The sequence below is a fragment of the Macrobrachium nipponense genome, chromosome 15 (genome assembly GCF_015104395.2).
Source record: "Macrobrachium nipponense isolate FS-2020 chromosome 15, ASM1510439v2, whole genome shotgun sequence".
Lineage (NCBI taxonomy): Eukaryota > Metazoa > Arthropoda > Malacostraca > Decapoda > Palaemonidae > Macrobrachium > Macrobrachium nipponense.
In genome coordinates, this window is record NC_087208.1 from 57,936,809 (window position 1) to 57,948,062 (window position 11,254).

Consider the following 11,254-nt stretch of genomic DNA (forward strand, 5'->3'; position numbering starts at 1 on the left):
AATATAGGATAATAAAAGCATCGAGAGGAAGAGAATAAATATAGGATAATAAAAAACACCAGAAACAAACAACCGACGACATCAAGCATTACGATACGTCTCAGTAACTGACACACAACGTATTTGGCAATGAGAGAGAGAGAGAGAGAGAGAGAGAGGCGTTACTGTGACATATAGAGACAAGCAGACAGACAGACAGACAAACAGGATACTCATAAGCATAAAAGACATCGAGAGACACAGAGAGAATATGCGCTAACGACACTTCTGAGTAATTGCCATTTGAGAAAGAGCAGTAAGATTTACATTCGAATGCAACCCCCGTCCACTCCCCCTCACCCCCCTCCCCCCCTTTTCCCGTCTGGCCCACCCTCCTCCTTCCTTCTCCCTCCAACATGCCTCTTGCTTTGCAACGAAACGCCATTATTAATGGGAGGTGGAGAAGGAGATCTCACGTAGGGAGAAAATTATGGGTAGCTTTGATTTTTCCCCCCCCGATTCTGAAAAGGAATTTAAATAGCTAACTAACCAACCTCCCTTTGCCGCTCCCCCCTCCCCCCCTTTCCCCCCTCCTCCCCCCCTCCTCCCTCCCACCAAACGAGGGTTAGAGTCAGTAGTGGTTGGGGAAGGGGTGGAGTGGGTGGGGAAGGGCCAAGATACAATTTTAAAGAGCTGATTATTTATGTATGCTGAATTACTCAGGGGTTCTTGGAGTCGTGTGTATAAATAAGAGCGTATTTGTCAACACGTGCATACATGCACACTCATTCAGTTGGGTTCTCGGGTCTCCATTTGATCGTTTGCCCTACACAAATACACACACACCAGAATACTAAAGATCTGGTGGGAGTTAACAAAGAACTGATGTTTGGAAGACGGATTTAGTGATTTTTGTGTTGAAACACCATCTAATTTTCATTGGTGGTCACCCGTCCAGTACTGACACACACACACACACACACCACACACACACACACACACACACACACATATATATATATACATATATATTATAAACTAAAAAATTCCCCTTCGGTTAACATATATGAAAATATATTAATTCCCAGGTAGATCGAATTGGATATTAAAGGAAATTAGGAGTCCCATGCATGTATATGAATCATGGTGATGTGATAAATATTAAATTTATGATATATATATATATATAAATGCTCACACACAGAGGGCAAGGCTTCTGAAACGCATATCTACACAACGACATTTAGATTTATGCCCGTGCCTGTGGGCGCTTACTATATTTAAATATCCACAAAGACACCAGAAAAAAAAATGTATAATTCACTTCCTCAAACACCACCTACGAACAGATACCGATCAGCGTATGGAGATGAAAGAGACCCTTTGATCTGAGACAGAAAATCAGCGCCATCAATAAATTTCGGGCACAATTAAGAGGCGCCCTTCACACGCGGGCATAAGGAAGCATTTTCAAGGTAGAGGCGGGCGAAGGAGCGATGACAGGCAAGTGAGCAAGCACGCTTGTTATTATAATTGCTTTTGGTATGACTGAGTGTCAATGTGAAAAACAGAATGCGGTTGTATTGACACAACACCACGATATGAATTATACATTAAATGCATTGACGTTTATGGCAATAAAACAATAACAACAACAACAACAACAACAACAATTATTATTATTATTTATTGATTTTTTTTTAATTATATTTATTTTATTTTTTTTTTTTGCTCTATCACAGTCCTCCAATTCGACTGGGTGGTAAGTTTATAGTGTGGGGTTCCGGGTTGCATCCTGCCTCCTTAGGAGTCCATCACTCTTCTTACTATGTGTGCCGTTTCTAGGATCACACTCTTCTGCATGAGTCCTGGAGGGCTACTTCAGCCTCTAGTTTTTTCTAGATTTCCTTTTCAGGGATCTTGGGATCGTGCCTAGGGCTCCTATGATTATGGGTACGATTTCCACTGACATATCCCATATCCTTCTTATTTCTATTTTCAGATCTTGATACTTATCCATTTTCTCCCCCCTCTTTCTCTTCAACTCTGGTGTCCCATGGTATTGCGACAGTCAATGAGTGATACTTTCTTCTTGACTTTGTCAATCAACGTCACGTCTGGTTCTGTTTGCACGTATCACCCTATCCGTTTCTGAATACCATAGTCCCCCAGAGGATCTTTGCCTGATCGTTTTCTATCAAACTCCTCAGGTTGGTGCTCGTACCACTATTACTGCAAGGTAGCTGATGTTTCTTGCACAGGCTCCAGTGGAGGGCTTTTGCACTGAATCATGCCTCTTTTTGTACTGGTTCTGTGCAAGTGCCGGACATTCGCTTGCTATGTGGTTTATGGTTTCATTTTTCGTATTGCACTTCCTACATATGGGAGAGATGTTATTTCCGTCTATCGTGTTTTTGAACATATCTGGTTCTTAGGGCCTGATCTTGTGCCGCTGTTATCATTCCTTCAGTTTCCTTCTTAGCTCTCCCCTCTGTAGCCATTGCCAATTGTCATCGCTGGCTAGTTCTTTAGTCTGTCTCATGTATTGTCCGTGCATTGGTTTGTTGTGCCAGTCCTCTGTTCTTTCTGTCTTTCTCCTGTCTCTGTATATTTCTGGATCTTCGTCTACTTTTATTAGTCCTTCTTCCCATGCACTCTTTAGCCACTCGTCTTCACTGGTTTTCAGATATTGCCCCAGTGCTCTGTTTTCGATGTTAACGCAGTCCTCTATACTTAGTAGTCCTCTCCCTCCTTCCTTTCGTGTTATGTATAGTCTGTCCGTATTTGCTCTTGGGTGTAGTGCTTTGTGTATTGTCATATGTTTCCTGGTTTTCTGATCTATGCTGCGGAGTTCTGCCTTCGTCCATTCCACTATTCCTGCACTGTATCTGATTACTGGCACTGCCCATGTGTTTATGGCTTTCATCATATTTCCGGCGTTGAGTTTTGACTTGAGTATCGCCTTGAGTCTCTGCATATATTCTTTCCTGATCGTGTCCTTCATCTCTTGGTGTTTTATATCCCCTCCTTCCATTTATTCCCAGGTTATTTGTATCCTGTCTCATCTGTGTTTGATGTTGCTCCCATCTGGTAGCTTTATCCCTTCAGTTCTCGTACTTTGCCTTTTTGTATGTTGACTAAGGCACATTTTTCTATTCCAAACTCCATCCTGATGTCCCCAGATACAATCCTTATAGTCTGAATTAGGGTATCTATTTCCTTGATGCTCTTACCATACAGCTTGATGTCGTCCATGAACATCAGATGGTTGATTCTGTTGCCCTCTTTTCTTGAGTTGGTACCCTGGCATCCATCTTCTGTAGTACTTTTGTCATGGGAATCATGGCTACTACGAAGAGTAGTGGGGACAGTGAGTCGCCCTGGAAGATCCCTCTCCTGATATTAACCTCTGCTAGTCTTATTCCAGAGCTTGTAAGTATTGTATTCCAGTTGCGCATTGTATTTTTGAGGAAGCTGATGGTATTTTCCTCTGCCCCATATATTTTCAGGCATTCTATTAGCCATGTGTGGTATCATGTCGAAGGCTTTCTTATAGTCTATCCATGCCATGCTTAGGTTGGTTTTCCTTCTCCTACTGTTCTTCATTACCATTTTGTCTATCAGGAGCTGGTCTTTTGTGCCCCTACACTTCCTTCTGCAGCCTTTCTGTTGGTGGGGGATGGTGTTTGTCTCTTCTAGGTAGTTGTATAGCCTTTCACTGATGATACCTGTTAGTAACTTCCACATTATTGGTAGGCAGGTGATAGGCCTGTAGTTACTGGCTATATTTCCCTTACTCTTGTCTTTTTGTACTAAGGATGTTCTTCCTGTTGGGCATCCATTTGGGTGCTTGGTGATTTGAGATACAGTGCTGGAGTTGTTCTGCTATTCGTGGGTGTAGGGCCTTGAAGTTTTTGAGCCAGTATCCATGGACTTCATCGGGACCTGGGGCTTTCCAGTTTGGCATTTTCTTTAGTTGGTTGTCTGACTGTGTCTGTCGTGATGTCTGTGAATCTTTTGTTTATTCTCCCTGTTTCTTCTTCCCTTGACTTCCTGGAGCCATGTTGCATGTTTGTTGTGGTGAACCGGATTGCTCCACATGTTTTCCCAGAGTCTCTTAACTTGGTTCGGCTTCAGGAATTTCGGGTGGTGTTCTTCCCACTTAGTTGGCTGTATAGTCCTTTTCTGGTTGGTTCCGAATAGTTTGTTCTGTTGGTATCCCTTATTCCTGTTCATGTACCGTTGGATCTTATGTGCTTTGGCCTTAAGCCTCTGTTTTACATCTTCTATTGTGTTGTTTAGTCCCCTCTCTTGTACTTTGTATTTCTCGTTGAGTTCCTCCCTTGTTTTCTTGCTTCTTAGCCTTTTTTCTGCCATCTCTTTCAGTTTACTCAAGTCAGCTCTCATCACCATGATTTGCTTTTCCAGGCGCCTTTTCCAAGGAGGTTGCTGTTTTGGTTCTGTTGGGTTGGTTGTGCTGGTGATGTGGTGTTCGAATCCCCATCAGTTCTGCTACTAATCTTGCTCCACAATATGCCAAGTTATTTGTTTCTGTGATACTGGTGGTGTGTATTATGCCCATTATTTCATTGACCTCACTGTTTTCTCCCTTAATTTCTTGGTGTTGTTGGCTTTCATGGAGGGGATCTTTGTTCTCTCTGTATCTGGCTCCATCCATTGTCTAATCTTTTCTACCCATTCCGTCCTCTCTGTTACATTCGTCGGTGTTTCTTCGTGTGTCGTTGTTGATACCTCATCCTCCCTGTCGTCTCCTGTGGCATCGTCTCTCAGTTCGTCTTCGTGTAATTCGTTTTCGTGTGACATTTCCCTTTCCAGTTCTTCTCTTTCTGTTGGGTAGAGCCAGTTCTTTTTCTTTATGTTCCTTACTTGGTCTGCCAGCCTCTGCTCTGTTTAGGGGGTGTTATTTCTCTCATTCCAGATGTTGATCAATCTTCTATATCCTCTCTCCGTCGGGTTGCTTCTGATGTAGCATCTCCATATTTCTTATTTGTTTTCTTTTCTTGTCCATTTCTTGCCTTTTTGCCTCTGTAGCTCCAATCTCAGGCTGTTGATTACTGTCGTTGTTGGTGATCAGTTGCTGGATGACGACCTCCAAGTACTGACCGCCTGACGTCTTCCCTTCAATTGGGTTGAATACCTGGTTGCCGGACGAAGCTCCTCTGTTGCCAGAGGTTCCATTTACGTCGTTGTCGTTTATTCCTTCATTTCTTTCCATCATTGCTGAGTTTTGCTATTTAACCCATAGCTGGGACCTACCCCATCAGGGATAGGTACTCATTTACAGCTGAGTAGACTGAGGAAATTATGGTAAAGATCCTTTCCCAAGGAATCAACGCCGAGGAGAGCGGTCACCCATCCAACTACTGACCAGCCCCAATGTTGCTTAACTTGACTTAAGTCTTATTATTATTATTATTATTATTATTATTATTATTTTATTATATTATTATTATATTATTATTATTGACAATTAAAAGCTTTCAATTGTCAATATTATAGCCTCGTTGCGGAGGTTCCTTAGATCATTATATTATTATTATTATATTATTATTATTATTATTATTATTATTATTATTATTATTGACAATTAAAAGCTTTCAATTGTCAATATTATAGCCTCGTTTGCGGAGGTTCCTTAGTTCATTATTATTATTATTATTATTATTATTATTATTATTATTATTATTATTATTATTATTATCAAAATGCGGTGCTATTGACACAACTCCACAATATGAATTATAAATTAAATGCATTGACGTTTATGCAATACTACTACAACAACAACAACAACAACAAAAACAATTATTATTATTATCATTATTATCATCAGAATGCTGTGCTATTGACACAACACCACAATATCAATTATAAATTAAATGCATTAACGTTTATGGCAATAAAAATAAGAATTATTATTATTTTTATTATTAAATGTAATGGCTACCTCAGCAGCGTTACACTTGTAGAGATTCTTCTCTTTTTTTCGAATAGCGGCTAGTAGAGCGCCTATAGAGGTCATGATCAAATACGGGGTCAAAATCGGAGTATGTATTTGAATTTTACATATAAACTATGATATCATAGTCATCAAAGTCATTAACGATTTCTCTCTCTCTCTCTCTCTCTCTCTCTCTCTCTCCGTCTCTCTCTCTCTCTCTCTCTGTATTATTATTATTATTATTATTATTATTATTATTATTATTATTCAATATTGATAATAATGGCTATTTCAGAAGCGTTTATTTTGTATATAAGTTTCTCTATTCTTCTTATTACTGACTCTTCTTTTGTACTCAAGTTGGCTATTGAAACGCAAACTTGGGTACAGAATAAAAGTCAGTGATAAGAAGAATAAAGGAACTTCTATACAAAATAAACGCGACTGAAATAGCCATTATTTTCAATAAAACCTGTATTAATGAAGGTCTTCATTCACCAAATTATTATTATTATTATTATTGCTCAACCTGGCAGGACACTCACCAGGAACTCGACCGCGCCTCCCAAGTACTTGTGAATAACGGGTACTCAAATAAATTAATCAGCAAGGAAGTCCGCACAGCCCTGTAGAAATGGTACGGTAGTGAGAGCCCGCAGCCCCCGCCCCCAGGATAATATCAAGCTGTACTACAAAGCCTTCATGAGTTCTCCCATTACCGTGATGAAGAGGACGCCATTAAGAAAATTATTATTTCTGATAATGTATCCCCGACTGACGACACCAAGAATATCGACCTAATCATATATTACCAGAATCGGAGGACGCGCATCTTTTTATGAAAAATCACCCCTCTCCCACAGGCACGAGAACCCCTGAAGCAGACGCATGTAGTGTACCAGTATACATGCCCAGTCCGCGAATGCAGCGGCGCCTACGTAGGTATGACTACCATGCGACTGTCGAAGAGACTCTCGTGCCACGCCCAAGAGGGGGCTATAAAGAATCACGCCCGCACCAAAACATCACGAGGCCATCTCCCGAGATGTCATCATAAAGAACACGAAGATCATCGGGAAGGCCCCTGATGGCCCGTCGGTTGCGCCTGCATGGAGGCGCTATCATCCAGCAAATAAAACCTAATCTGAATACGAACGCAGGAAGAATTTCTCCTCCCTACGAGTATGAGAAGACCTGCCACCAACAATGACACCACCGATCATGACAACTATTATGGATGACAACGCCCCCCCGAACGAGGTACTCCTGCAGCCCGATGGAAAATCAACAAAGTAGCCGTGACGTCCCACAGCGTAGCGCAAGCCCATCAATGTTACAGCTGCAAACGCAACCATCGGCCCGAAGAAAGTTCTTGAGACCTTGGCTTCGGCAGCCAATGAAAACAAGACCACCGCCAACCAGCCAATAGGAGACAAGCCTGGGGCCGAAACCCCCTGCTGTCAGCCACAGATATAAGGAGGGACGGACACCGCACCAAGATTCAGTCCCAACCTCCAGCTTCCCGGCCCGAGGATGTCCTGGCAGCTCCGACCGAAAGCCCTCGCTTTCAAAAGAAAGAGAGGGAGAGAGAGAGAGAGAGAGAGAAATCGTTAATTGACTTTGATGACTATGGTATCATAGGTTTTTATGTTTTAAAATTCAAATATTACACCTATTTTTGGAAACCCTGTATTTTAAACCATGACCTCTATAGGCGCTCTACTAGCCTTTTTAAAAGTAGCACGGAAAAGCCCCTATTCGCAAATAGAATCTCTACAAGTGTAACGCTGCTGAAGTAGCCATTACTTTTAATAAAGTATGCTTGAGAGAGGGTCTGCTTCCTAAGTATATTATTATTATCATTATTATTATCTTTAGTTTATGTATGGGATTGAAAAGGGGAATCGAGGAGATTCCCGAAAGCTCTCTTTACAGATTTATTTTTTAACATATTGTACCCATACATAATTGCGGATTTGTTCTCCATTTCCAGACACGGGCTACTATGAGTGTTTTAATGTTTATTATTATTATTATTATTATTTTGTTATTATTATTCTTTTTTTTGCTTATAGAAGCTTAAGTATAAATGAATGACATACTTCCTTGGCTCCAATGTTTATTTGTGCATGTTTTGCGAAAATAATAATAATAATAATAATAATAATAATAATAATAATAATAATTATAATAAAATGATGGACTCCAATAATAATAAAATAATAATAATTTAATAATAACAAAATTGATGACTTCTAGGAGGCAGGATGCAACCCGGAACCCCACACCATAAAAACCACCCAGTCGATAAGGATGACTGTGATAGACCATATTGTTAATAATAATAATAATAATAATAATAATAATACTCAAAATCAGAGTATTAATAATAATAATCTGTTCAATTCTCGGTCCATTAGTAAAACTTTCTTAAAATGCCTTTGTTACATTATAATGATAATTGTTACAACAAATAAGACGATAATCTGGAGGAGAGGAGAAACTACAAAAAAACAGAGAGAGAGAGAGAGAGAGAGAGAGAGAGAGAGAGAGATTCGTACAAGAAACGCAAAAATAGCACAGGCACCTCATTAGCAGCCCTTTCTCCTACCTGGTCCAGGTATGTCCTGAGAGCCGGGACAGATTAACTTCTCTGTCACGGGACGCCTCCTAATTAGAAGGCGCTGGCATTTTTTTTAAAACCTTGGACAGAATCCTGCTTGGGTTTTTTATATACATTTTTTTTATTTCGTTTCGTTGGGGGCCGGGGGGGGGGGGCACCACCGATTGCCTTGTTGCTTTTTTCCTAATTGGTTTCACTTCGAATCTTCGCATCTTGATTTAAATTCTTCGATCATATGTTTTACTTCAGTTTCCCATTTCGTACCATTAATTCACAGTGAGGCTTCAGATGCTCTTGCACTTTTACTTACTTTCTAAATCATTTCTTAAATTATCATTATTTCTTAATTTTTATCGGAAACTGGGGTGATTTTTTATTTACTTTTTGTTTAGAAAAAGACTGTACACATTATCTCTTGTCATAAACGTGAATTGCTTCATTGTATCTATCTTTCTATCAACTGAAAAAGAACTAAAAGACTTTTTATATAATCAAACAGAGATAGACGGAATATCTAACTATACTATTTAGCATGACAAGAAATGAATCTCTGTGTGAGAGAGAGAGAGAGAGAGAGAGAGAGAGAATCTTTCAAACTAGGGTAGCAAAAAAAAACACAGAGAGAAAGAAAGAGAGAGAGAGAAGGAAGCAGGAGATAGAGCAGGATCACGAAAGGTGAAAAAGGAAAAAGAGGGGAGTGGGGGTGGGTGGTGGTGGGATTGGGGGTTGGGGTGGGGGTATGGGTGGGGGAGGGGGGGAAACGGAAGAAAAGGAAGACGAATAGGGAACAGTTTTCAAAAGCGAAGTAAATAAATAATGTCGGCCGATCCCGACTTGGCACCTAAAGTAAATCTCTCAACGAATGCAATTTGTTGCCCCCGTGGAGAGCAGCAGAACCACCGCCCTGCCGCCCCTCCCCCCCCCCCCCCAAAAAAAAAGGACCCCCTCCCCGGAAACGTTTTATTGCCCTCGATCTGTCACCTGAAACCAGCCTGGCAGAGAGGGGAGTCATAAAATAATTTCCCCGATAATTAGAGGCGGCAAACATAAATGACTCTATAAGCATGTAAACAACAAACAAACAAAATTAAGTCCTAAGAGGTAAGCGACAGAAATTCATTTCGTGTATATATATATATATATATATATATATATATATATACTATATCAGGTAAACTTGAATAGCTAATATTGATAAATAAAATATAATTTAATTATTTTATTTGTAGCCTAAAGTACAAAAAACAATCTTAAGATCTCAGAAGTGTCATTTTTTTATTATTATATTTGTAGCCTACGTAAAAAAAAAATTATCTCGGAAGTGTCATTTTATAAGTAAAAGTTATAAACATAATCCTATGTCTTAAGAGACTTCAGACGATGACAAACTAAAGCATAAAAAAAAATCCTTTTGCATTTATGTCTGTATATAAACTTAATAATAATGATAAATAAAGTATACCTTAAATGATTTATCGTAAGTGGTGTAAGTTAAAAAAAATATTTTGCCTTGATTTAAAAGTGATGAAACAGAGCAAAAAAAAAAAAAAAAACAACACACACACACAAAGAAAAAAGAAAAAATTCCAAAGATCAGAAAAGCCAAACATATATTAAAGGATTTAATATGTAAAAAATAATATGGGTTTATATACATCGGAAGCAAAAGGCGATAATGATTTATCAAAGAATATTCCTTATGCTTTGAGAAGAAACAAAGTGATTTAAAACGGCATATAAATATAAGCCAACTAAGACTAACTCTTCGTTGAGATTTGAAATTTATATATAGCTTTTTTTTAATTAACAATATAAAATTAAAAATTAAGATGTCCTATCACTTCTTAGTAAGGAAAAAATAAAAATATAAGATGAAATCAAACGATAAAGTCATAAATAATAGCCTACATATAAAAAAATATAAAATAAAATCATGTATTCCTTTTATTATCTCATAAAGGTCTTCCATAATAGGAATTGTAAAAGAAATCTCTAAAGCACATCACACAAACAATAATGAAACGTAGTATTAATCTCAAGGGGGTAGAATAATAATAAGAAATTAATAAAATAATAATAAATATAATTAATAATAATAATAACAATAATAATAATAATAATAATTAGATTTTTATTATTACTATTATTATTATTATTATTAAAAATAGTAGTGTACATAGGACTTGAGCAAGAGAAGTGGCATCAGGCTAGAGAGAGAGAGAGAGAGAGAGAGAGAGAGAGAGAGAGAGAGAGAGAGAGAGAGAGAAATAGGAAATATTTTAGGCATTTATGAAGACTTAATCTCATCGATGACATAAATATCAAGCTGGTCTGTCGATCTATGAATTTCGACAAGAATTGTCAGCTGATTCGCTAACATTAAATCACTGCTAAAAAGAGAAGTAGGTCAGGACTTATCTACGAGATAAGTGATGTCCCTCATTGCAAAAATAAGATCGCTTGAAAATCGTGATGGCTCTTATCACTAATGATACAGCTCTTAAAAAATATAGACTTCACTGCTTACATAATGAAGTAATATTTATGTGGCTTCTATAACTATAATATCACTGCTAAGAAAACAAAATATGGATTTAATCGCTAACATAAATACCCGCCAAAAACCATCGATGCCCATACCACTACAAAACATGAAATCTAGTTTAAAATCTACGTGAAATGTACACGTA